The sequence below is a fragment of the Tupaia chinensis genome, unplaced genomic scaffold, assembly GCF_000334495.1.
Source record: "Tupaia chinensis unplaced genomic scaffold, TupChi_1.0 Scaffold144276_1, whole genome shotgun sequence".
NCBI lineage: Eukaryota > Metazoa > Chordata > Mammalia > Scandentia > Tupaiidae > Tupaia > Tupaia belangeri.
Window position 1 is genome coordinate 7,943,704 of NW_006204133.1, and position 11,389 is coordinate 7,955,092.

The 11,389-nt window shown below is 39.8% G+C and overlaps 1 pseudogene; it reads right to left on the minus strand.

Annotated features, from left to right (window-relative positions):
- Nucleotides 1-1,383: 1,383 nt before the first annotated feature.
- On the minus strand, nt 1,384-1,930 carry LOC102479849 (THO complex subunit 4 pseudogene; annotated as a pseudogene).
- Between the last annotated feature and the right edge of the window lie 9,459 nt (nt 1,931-11,389).

The following is an 11,389-nucleotide window of genomic DNA, read 5'->3' on the forward strand; positions in this document are numbered from 1 at the left end:
CTTAATTTTAAGCCACCGGGTCCAGGACTCAAACCATGGTGGACTACATGGGAGTTCAGTGACATAGCCATTACACTAACTGCTGGTCCTATTATTCTTAATTTTTAAAAAACATTTGATCACTGTACATAATTTGACTTGTAAAGAGAATTTACCTCTCTGTTTTTTCTCCCTGATTTCCTTCCTTGTAATCTTTCCTTCTCCCCCCCTCCTTCCACATGGTCTCCTGCATCAGTAACTATTTTAATCACTTTTATGTCCTCCAATCTTTCCTTTTTTACCATAGAATGTGTCTCTGTAACAGCAGAAACACTATGGTTTTAAATATTTTTGAAAAAATATTTACATGCCGGGAACCAGCAGTTAGCGTAATGGCTATGTCGCTGGACTCCCACGTAGTCCACCATGGTTCGCGTCCAGGACCCGGTGGCTTAACACTCATGCAGGATGCGCGTGCGTGCGTGCCCAAGATCCCGAGAGGAGAATGGAGGAGAAGGGATTGCAGTGTGACCATCCCCCCGGGGGGTGATTTCTCACTTTCTATCTCTCTGTGTCTCTCTGTCTGTCTGGTGAGCGCACACGCCCTATAGCAAAAACCTCTCAAAAAATTTACATGTCAACTACTCAAATTCTTGAAAAGCAAATGCCCATCACACTAGTCACATATAATCCTTGTCAATTCAGTCCTGCGTTTGCGTTAGCACTAGTGTTAGTGTTTATGTTAACGTCAGCACTAAGCATTTGCATTTTGTTAGCACTAGCGTTAGTGGCAACATTAGCGTTAGCGGTAACCTTAGAGTCAACATTAGCGTTAGCGTTTGCACCAGTGTTAGCGTTAAGGTCAACACTAGCGTTAGCCTTTGCCTTAATGTTTAGCGTGAACGTTTACGTTAGCGTTAGCGTTTGCGCCCTCTGCGTTTAGCGTTAGCGTTTGCATTGGCGTCAGCGTTTGCGTTTGCATTTGCACTTACGTTAGCGTTAGCACTTGCGTTTGCGTTAGCCTTTTTACTAACGTTAGCGTTTGCCTTTACGTTTGCTTTAGCGTTTATGTTAACGTTTAGCATTTGTGTTTTAGTTTGCGTTTTTAATTTGGGTTAGCGAGTTTATTTTTATTTTTTATTTATGAGGAGACTTCTTCAGGTCTCTAGGAAAGTCATACAGGAAAAATTCCTATGGACAACAGGCATGCTTATTTATAAATGGTGAAATAGTCAAAAGATAAGTTTTAGAGTTTTATTTATATACCCGTACCAAAAAAAATCACTTTATATGAGTTTTAAAATCTTATTTTAAAACGAATCCACCGTTGCTGCACAGCCCCGGTGCCGCCCTGCTGCAGGGCCAAGACGGGCTCCTTGTCTGTGCATCAGGTCTGCGGTAGGTTTAACTGGTGTCCTGCTGCTTGGAATTCCTGCAAAAAAAAAGCCCTTTCCCCGGCCGTCCCCCTTGCCTGCCTCTCTGGGTGCCGCCCCCGCCCCGCCCCAGTCCCCGAAGCCCCCAGAGCCTGGGGTTCAGGTCATGCCGCCTCTGTTCACACTCTGCACAGGCCTCCTCTGCAGGTCGATCTGCGACGTGAGGAGCTGGATGTCCATGGGGTGACCATCCAGAGGGACTCTGTTGAACTGTTTGATGGCCTTCAGGGCATCTGCCTTCTGCTCAAAGTGCATATCTGCTGTCCCCAAGCTGTGGCCAGAACGGTCGTAATTCACGGCCACCTTCTTCAGCGGTCCAAATTCCACAAAGAGCTCCTGGATGTCAGTGTCTGACTCTCTAAAATCCAGATTTGACACCAGCAGGTTGTCCCACCCCCACCCCCTCCCACACGGGCACCACTCCTGAAGCCTCTGTAGAAAAGGTCGTGCTGCCCCTTGTGGGGAAGCTGGGTGGACCTTCTGCAGGGCGCCAGCTGGTTCCTGCCACCTCCGCCCGCCCGCCACGCCGTGGGCAATAGCAGATGGGTTCACTTGCATAGGGGCCTGAGCTCTGCCACCGTGGCCTGGAAACCTGCCCCACCCTGCTGTGGCCCCAACCCCAGCCGCGGCAACTCCACTGGCTCTGGTTGAGCTAGAAGATCCAGGGCCTTTCCATGAGACCTCAGCATTCCAAAGCCTTGTGCTACCGTGGTAGCAATGTGCTGGTATTTTTGCAATTAATTAAATTAATGGTGGTGAAAATGAGTTCAATATTAAAAATTTCAGGTATGTAAGAAGAGAGGTGATGAGGACTTCCAATTTAAGTTTAGTACTGCAGAGAAACATCTTCCACAATTAAATTAGAAGCTCATAAAGCATGTGACAAGAAGTTGTCCCTCCTCATACAATTTTGGACCAGGTAAAGGATTCGCTTTATGGAAAAACATTTGTAAAAAAAAAAAATTAAAATGACAGAACAATTCAAAAATGTTTACTATCAAAGAAGAAGGATTTAGGAACTAAAAAGTGTCATTATTAGTGAAACACATGGGCTTTGTTGCCAAAATGCTGCCAGGGAGCATTAGATGTCTGTGTAACTGAATAAATGATTGATTTTGAGTCATGGATAAAAAAATCCCCATGGTTCAAAGTAGCATTAAGGTTACCTGAATTGTTACAAAGACTGGCAGTGATCATTTAAAATCCCCTTTGGTAGGTAAAAAGAGACACTTTGCAATTATTTCTATAAGTTAGCCTTTAAATTCAATATCCGTCACACAAAGTTGACCATAAATATATGAAGCAAAGACTGTGTGAGACGAGGTCGAGACTACAGAATAGACTCACAGGCTTTTCCAATCCAAAACTAGAATTATTTGACATGTATATCTCTGTATAAGCATATATATACATACATACACACACACATATGTATAATATTTTAAAGGAGAAATATGCCAAACTATAATGTTGGAGACAGAAGATGGTAAAGTTACAGAAAAAATATGGAAAAGAACTATCTAGATACTATATAATTGAAAAATACAGCACCAAAAATTCAAACTCCAGTGTTCCTATTTAGGAATAAATTATACATAGATGAAGCAAGAACGACTCAGGTAGAATCCAAATTTGAAAAAATAATCCAGAATGACACTCAGAGGTGGAGGACAGGAGTGGAGGGGGAAGACAGAGCAAAGAAACTGTAAAATGATACATGAACGAAAACTGACTTTATCAGTGCTTCAGAGTAAGACGACAGAGCAAGTGAGGCAAAAGTGCTATCTTAAAGCGATTCAGCATAAAGATTTTCCAAATTGTGGGAAAACATCAAGTCACAATTTTGAGCAACCCAAAGAATCCTAACAAGGTAGATGAAAAGAAACTTAAAACAGGAAATATTCTGTTATAATAAACCTGAAGAAAATCAAAACCTTAAAAAGCCAGAGAGATGACATCCTATAGTCACTATCCCTCATGGAAATATTTATTTCAATATTCTTCTGTGAGGTTTCTCAACAATTCCAAATTATATAATTGTTTAGGGATTTTGCTTCTAAATACATTAAATAGGTTATGATAAAATTTTACAGGAAGTAATAAAAGGACTTTAAATTTCTCAACTTCGCCTTCACTCATGCAACAGAAGCTTAATTGAGAAAGAATTAAAAGGAGTACTATCTATAAACTTAGAGTTCATATTCTTTGACCCGAGAGAGTGGGTAAGTGAGAAAGGCAAACCGCCAGGTCCAGGACTAAAACTGTGGTCGGCCATGTGAGGGTCCAGCACCCTAACCACCACGTCACCTGCCGGCCCCAGAGTATATATTCTGAAAGGATAGGTTTTGCATAGCTCAACTGTTTTCCTGACTTTAAAGAGACAATCTGTAATTTAAACTGGACAATTTGGACAATCCAAACTTTAAACTGACAATCACTATTAAATGAGATGATAAATGTAACGAAATGCTTTAATGGGGAGTGAACTGACAACCACTTCCAAATGAGACAGAATGCTCTAGCATTTCAAAAAAATTTTGCCAGAGGGCTTATCAGAGACAGAGACATACAGACAGAGACAGAGGAGAAACACTCTCTGATGGGACATAGTCAAAAGCTACGTACCAAAGCTATTAAAAAAGTGAGCTGATTTTAAAATATGTTTGAGAAACCTCATTGAACACTAGCGTAGAATTTTCAGAGCAAGAACCAAAGAACGGAAACCCAGAGACGCCAGCTCAACATTCAAGACTATTTTGCAAGACAGCCTATGTATGTCTTTATCTATAAGGTATATTTCCTGTAGGCAAAGATAGAGGGTTTCTGTGTTTTGTTTTGTTTTGTTTTGTTTTGTTTTGTTTTGTTTTTTAAATCTATTCAGCCAGTCTGTGTCTTTTGATTTAATTTAATACATTAATGTTCAATGTTATTATCAATATTTCTGGATATTCCTATCATTATATGAGCCATTTTCTTGTTTGTTTTTTTTCTTTTGTAACCATCCATCTGACTTTTTAGTTGTCCTGGTATAGTACTCCCTTCAGAACCTCTTGAAGAGCTGGTCTGGAGTTGGTAAATTCTTTCACGTTTTATTTATCCGAGAGTTTTTTTCTATTTTTCCCATATGAAGTATAATCTTGCTGGGTATAGTATTCTTGGTTGAAATTGTTTTTCATTTAACACTTTTTCTATGTTTTCCCATTCTTTCTTTGTCTGCATTGTTTCTGACAAGAGTTCTGTTGACAGCCTGATGGGATAACATTTGTAAGTAACTTGATGTTTCTCTCTTGCCAATTTTAGTATCTTGTCTTTGCCTGTGGTTTTCGTCAATCTGGCTATGATGTACCTTGGAAAAGGATCTTCTTGGGTTGATTCTGGGTCCTATGTATTTCTTGGTCTGGATCTTCTAATACTTCTCTATGTTTGGAAAGTTTTCTTCCAGGATTTCATGGAATATAGGATCAATGGACCTTATTATTTTCTTCCTCTTTTGGGATACCAATAATCTGGATGTTTCAGTGCTTGATTGTATCTAGTATTTCTCATATATTATCCTCATCTTTCTTTGTTGTTTTCTCAGTCTTTTACATAATTTTTTTCTACATCAGAGGTTTTGTCTTCTACATCAAAATTCAATAATTTGTGTGATCTAATCTACTGTTAATACTTTCAAGGCTGGTTTTAATTTCCTGTATCACAGTCTTCCTCTCTAACAATACTGTTTGATTTTTTTTTAATAGTATCTACTTCTTGTTTCAAATCATGAAAGGACTTCCTCATCTCCTGGAGCTCCTTGTCTCTTTTCTCTTGGATCTCATTGAGTTTGGTCACTACAAATATTCTGAATTGTTTATTTGAGGTATCATGAGTTCTATCTTGTTGTCTGTATGTGATGAGGAATGAGTTTTCCCTTGGAGGAGAGACGTTTTATTGGTTGCTTATATTTCTTGTGCCTCTGTGATGTTTCCTAGAGATCTGGTGAGCTATGTTCCTTCCTAAATCATTCAAAGTAACTCCAAGCATTCGAAGGTGTGCAGGAGTAGGAAATTGGCAGTTTCTCTTCTCCTCTGCCTTTCTCTTGCTTACCAGCACCCTGCACTGTTGTCAGTGGTGCTGGGTTACCTAAATCTTCCTTTTTTCTAGAGAACAGGTGCTCCTGAAACTGAGCTGCTGAGCTTAAACTCAGCAACATAGAAGAGATTGCATGGCAAGCTATACAAAACACCAAAGTCCTGAGAATTCAAAGGCAAGTGGGGGAGGTGATGAGTCAAGGGTCCATGCTGTTAAGCTATCCAGCTCCAGGAAACTTGCCATCCAGCAAGGTCCTTTGCTGGAACAGGTGTCTGGATGGGCTGGGGAGGGGTGAAAGTTCATCTCAAAGTCCCAAGAAGCAAACCTGAGAGTCCAAAAGTGAGTAGGGGAGGGAATGAGCCACAGGTCTGCCCAATTAAGCCCTCCTGCCACAGGCAGCCTGGCTGTCCAGCAAGGACCTTCAGAGAATGAGTGTCCAGATCTGCCGCTGATTTTTGAAGAGGCCCAAAGCGTATTCAGCGAGTTCAAGGGAACAGTTATTTTCATTCTCTTAATTTTCTGTGACTGACATTAACGGTCCAATTGAGAACAACCACATTTTCCTGCTTGCTCATACATTGCTCTCTGCAAAAAAATGGCTATTCCATTGTGGAAAAGTTAAAGCAAATCAAAAAGTCATCATGACACATGCACTTGGGGCTGTGATCTCATTGCTTGTTCATTCATGTACTTTATATGTGCTTCATGAATAATGTACCTGGGATTTTATTTTTTATTTTATTTATTTTTGAGAGGTTTTCACTATAGGGCGTGTGCGCTTGCCAGACAGACAGAGAGAAACATAGAGACAGAAAGCGAGCAATCACCCCCCAGGGGGGATGGTCACACCGCAATCCTTTCTCCTCCATTCTCCTCTAGGGATCTTGGGCATGCACGCACACGTGCCCGGCGTGAGTTCTATGTCACCGGGTCTGGGACGCGAACCATGGTCAACTACGTGGGAGTCCAGTGACATAGCCATTACTTTAACTGCTGGTTCTCAGGGGTTTTGCTAGATTCTGGAGATAACAAACAAACCAGGGCAGATGCCAGTTTACAGTTCAGTGGGGGAGATGACAATAAAAATGTAATTTTATATACCAAATTCTTACACCTAGCAGCATACCACTGCTGTTGTGAAGAGCCTAGAGTGAAGGGTCAGACATAATTAGTTTGTTAGCTTGTTTGACTACCTAAAGGAAGTATGTTGAGCTTGGGAAAGGAAAAAAGAAAAATGTCTTCCTTGAAGGTAAGATGTGTATGTCTTCTCAAGATGATGTGACCAGTTCTCACTGGAAACAAGTTGAAGCTCATGCTCTCAGAGACTTGGTTAGCTAGTATACATACTGAGGAGAAGCAAGGAAAACACGTCGTCATTGTCACGTCTCCATTTACCATAGCATCAGGAGGAAGTAGAGACCTTGAAGCCACACTGCCTCAGTTTAAATCTTGACTCTGCCACTTAGCAGCTGTGTGACCTTCAACAAGTTACTGAATGTCTCTGTGCCTTGACTTTCTCATTCATAAAAAAGGGTGAAAATAGCACCTGGACGGTAATGTGTATTTAATGCACATGAACATGGGAAGTGCTGGGGACAGAATCTGGATTGTAGAAAGCACTCAAGATCTTTAACTCTATTCAGATTGAAGACCTCCATGGAAAGTCTGTCCAAGAAGAATGTGTTGGGGGGTGGGAGAAGAGATGGGAGGTGCATGCTGGGACAGGAGGAGTCTCTCTTCGTGGGCTTTTCTGTGCATAGCTAGCGAGGAAGGAAACTCACCACCTGTAACCTTAGGAAAAGGGCATCTGTGTTTGCCTGGAGCAATTGCAAAGCGGCATTTGTGGTGGGACTGTTTCCCTCTTCTGTCTCACAGACCATGTCTTAACAGCCTACTCTGTGTCTCATTACTGAGTTTTACTTTCTTTGTGAAACTTATACTTATTAGAAAGGCCTTGTTTCCCCAGGAACTTTCTGTCTCCGTGCATGAGAACACAAAGGCTGAGAGTGCAGGGTTGTCCACGTTTTTGTCCTTGTCCTCAGGGCCTACAACCATGCCTGACAGCTAATAGATGGGTGATGAAGAATTATTTGAATAAATTGATGCTGATATTGTACTGGTATTGGTGGAGAGAAGCTTCCTAGTAGCCCACCTTCTGGGTCAGAAGAAGATATGTGAACACGTAACCCAGCTCAAGACTGGCTTAGAAAGACTCAGAACACCCACACGCTCTCAGGAGCGACAAGCTGTCTTTGTCACCCAAGTGTTTAGTGCACTCCTCACGGAACATAGTATTTGCTTTTTTTGTTTGTTTGTTTTGTTTTCCTGAATAGAGTAGAGTAGTGTAACATCTGGGCTCATATAGAGCTAGCTATGTTATACGAGGGCGACGTATAACTCAGATGTTTGGATTCCATGTGTATCAGCTTGAATATGCCTCTCCTTCTGTGTGAATGATATGCTTAGTGCTAATGGAACTTACTAGAAAATTAACTTTACTACTCAATGACTAAGTTCATAATGGCATTCAAATATCCAAGTGGTTCCTGAGACTTTTCTTCAGAAAAGAAAAAAAAAAAACTCAAAAAAGGTGTTTCTCATAAGATTACTTCCACACTGCTGATATTTCAGGTTGAAGATAGAAATTTACTTTTTTCCAAGTATTTTAACATTTTAAAATTTCTGTATCACTCAAATGAAAAAATACTGAAATAAATACCCTTTATGGATCTTCGAAGGGGTGCAAAAGTTGTATTTACATTTGGTTTTAGATTACCCAGAAATTTATTATGGCTTCTCTCTTTCCTCAAGTACTAATTTTATTTATTTATTTTAGTGCGTGATTAGTAATCACTCAAAAATTAGAAATTAAGAACCAGGCATAGTCTTAAAAACCTCAAATGCAGCTTTATATTTTAACTATATGGCTATGGAAACTAAATGAAAGGTTATGTTAACTGCTCGAAATCTTACACCTAATAAGGTACATAACTAGGATTTAAACTTGGGTCTGACTATGAAATGAGTGTTTTTAAACACTACATAATAATATCTCCCCCCTGCCCTGCCCTTACTCCATTAATTGACCTGATGCCTTGGGTCATTGGAAAAGTTATGACATATTTTCATGTTTTTGTATACAAAAATGCATCATGACTTTTCCAATGACTCAATATTTTTCCCCCAAATCATAGGCCTACTATGTTTTATCTTTTTAGCTCTCTCTGGCTGTTTTGGCAAAGGGGCTGTATATGTGAACCACACTTTCTGTAATACTATTTGTAATTTTAGGGGCATTTTTCACTTTGCTATCATAATATATGTGTGTGTATGTGTGTGTATGTATGTGTGTGTATATATATATATATATATATATGTGTGTGTATATGTGTGTAGATCTGTTTGAGTATATATATATGTATATATATGTAAAAATATGATCTGTGTGTGTATATATATATGTATATATATGTAAAAATATATAAATATAAAACTTGCCATAATGGTTTTTCCCCCAAGGTTCATATTTTTGAATTTTGATGTCCTCTAAAATTTTATGAGTTAGCACTTAATTTATGGCAGAAGTGTTAAAAGAAAACTTCAATCCTTCATTTGTCTCATGGTGGGGGGACTTCGGGTGTGACAAGGTCATTATGGTGGTGCTCCCATTATTGAATTCTGATGTTTATATAAGTAGAGGAAATGAGAACAGAACAAGGGAGAAACGCACGGATACAGACCATGCTCTTCCCAGCTAAAAGTTCTACGTGCTGATACTGTGTGTTGTCACTTCCTGATGGACTTTCTACCCACCAGAATAGTGAATTTTGCAAATAAGCTGGTATCTTCTTGATAATAACCAGTCTCAGGAATTCTTAGTAGCACTGTACGAATGGACTAAGACACGACTACTGTTGTCCTTTTCAATTGCTCCTTGGAGCATCTTTTCTATTTATTTTGGCCAGCTTCCTTCCCCAATCTTTTTCTGCATACATGGGGCATGGTAAGTGAAAAGAGAGCTCTTTTGAACAAAGAGAAAAAAGGGCTCTCACTAAATATTACTTATAGGAATATGTCTACTTTTAAAAGGATGACCTGTTTTGAACCCTACAAAAGTGAGGGTTAACGTTACACTATTGGCAATAGCAACTTTAAAATATGACCATTTCCATATTCTGCCACTATTATTTCAACTAACCTTCAAACTACCTACGTAAGTAAAATCATACAGTGCCCATCTTTTCATGACAGGCTTATTTTACTTAGCATAATGTTGCTAACGTTTTTCCATGTTGTAACACATAGCAGAATCCTCTCCCTTTTTTAAGGCTGAATAATATCTCAGTGTGTATCTCATTTTGATTATCCATTCATCTTCTGGTAGATCCTTTGGTTGCTCCCATGTTTTAGCCATTGTGTATAATGCTGCCATCAATATGAAACAACAACTATGTCATTAAGACCAAAAAAAAAAAAAAAAGGGGGGGGGGACCAGAATTTTGCATAATGGCTATGTCACTGGACTCCCACATAGTTGATCGCAGTTTGAGTCCTGGACCCAGAGGCTAAAACTCACACCGGGCGTGTGTGTGTGCATGCCCAAGATCCCAAGAGGAGAATGGAGGAGAAGGGATTGGAGCATGGCCATCCCCCCTGGGGAGTGATTTCTCTCTTTCTCTCTGTCTCTCTCTGTCTTTCTGGCAAATGCATGCTCCCTATAGCAAAAATTTCTCAAAAAAAAAATCGTCATGCTAGAATTACTGCAAACATGCTTAGCAGTGGCCTGTGGAGCTGTAGTCCCTAGTCATATAACCCCAGCAGAGACTTTGTGCCGTTCTTTACAGAGAATAGGAAAGCATCGTGCTGCAATCCTGAAGAACATGACATACCTTCCTTTCCAAACCATTTTCTGAGAAACAAAAGTGCTAAGACATGATACTTGGAGAGGAAGAGGAGAATAGGGACTGTTTCAAATTAAATATGTGTCTATGAGATGCTGGACTAAAATGGCATCTCTGAGTTTCTAAGCTGGGATGAGTCCTATGAGTCTGTAAGAGGTGAAAGCAGTGACAGAAAATATCACATTTTTCTGGTCTTATTTGACTGCAGATGATTTACGCAGGGGGGCATTTTGTGAATAATGTTCCCCATCGGAGTCTTTGGGAAACAATACGCTGAGGAGCCCAAGTGTGTGCTTTGGCTCAAGCAAGATGGTAAGAGTGATTTCTACCTACATTTTCATCTCTTGCCTCTTCAAAACAACCCATTTTTCTAAGTGTTCAGGCCATCAACCCCTGCTGGAAAGCAGTGCCACAAATAGGCTGATGCCAGCTCACTGCCCAATTTCTTACGAGACTTTTGTCAACTCTGCATCCACCTCATGCAGTATGTTTTCAGTGATTCAGGAGAGAACTTTCCCTTAGGTTATGTTGCCAGAAAAAAAAAAAAAAAAACAGTGGTCTTCTGTAACTTCATTCATTTTCTTCCCAAAGCCTGCTAAAATATTTACTAGTCTATTTTCTTCTATAGTAACTGCTAAGAAATTTAGGCAGAAAATTCACCCCCTCTCTAAGACCTCACGCAGTGGTGTATGCAGTGTATCAGACACAGTGGATCACTTTTAAAATACCCTCCTCTCCATGAAAGCAAAACTCAATAATAATGAACAGTAATTATTATCTTCTTGATGCTTTCCTTAGATTTAACATAAATACTAACAAAAAGATCATACATTTCAGTATTAAAATATTCACGTTTAGTAATTATTTTGTGTATAAACTCTAATTTGCATTTACTAAACAAAAACATTACACCTCGAAGTTCTCACTTTGACCATTTTACATTTTTTTTAATTACCAGAGTGTGCATGTGCTCAACAGGGAGAGACAGAGAGAGAGAGAGAGAGA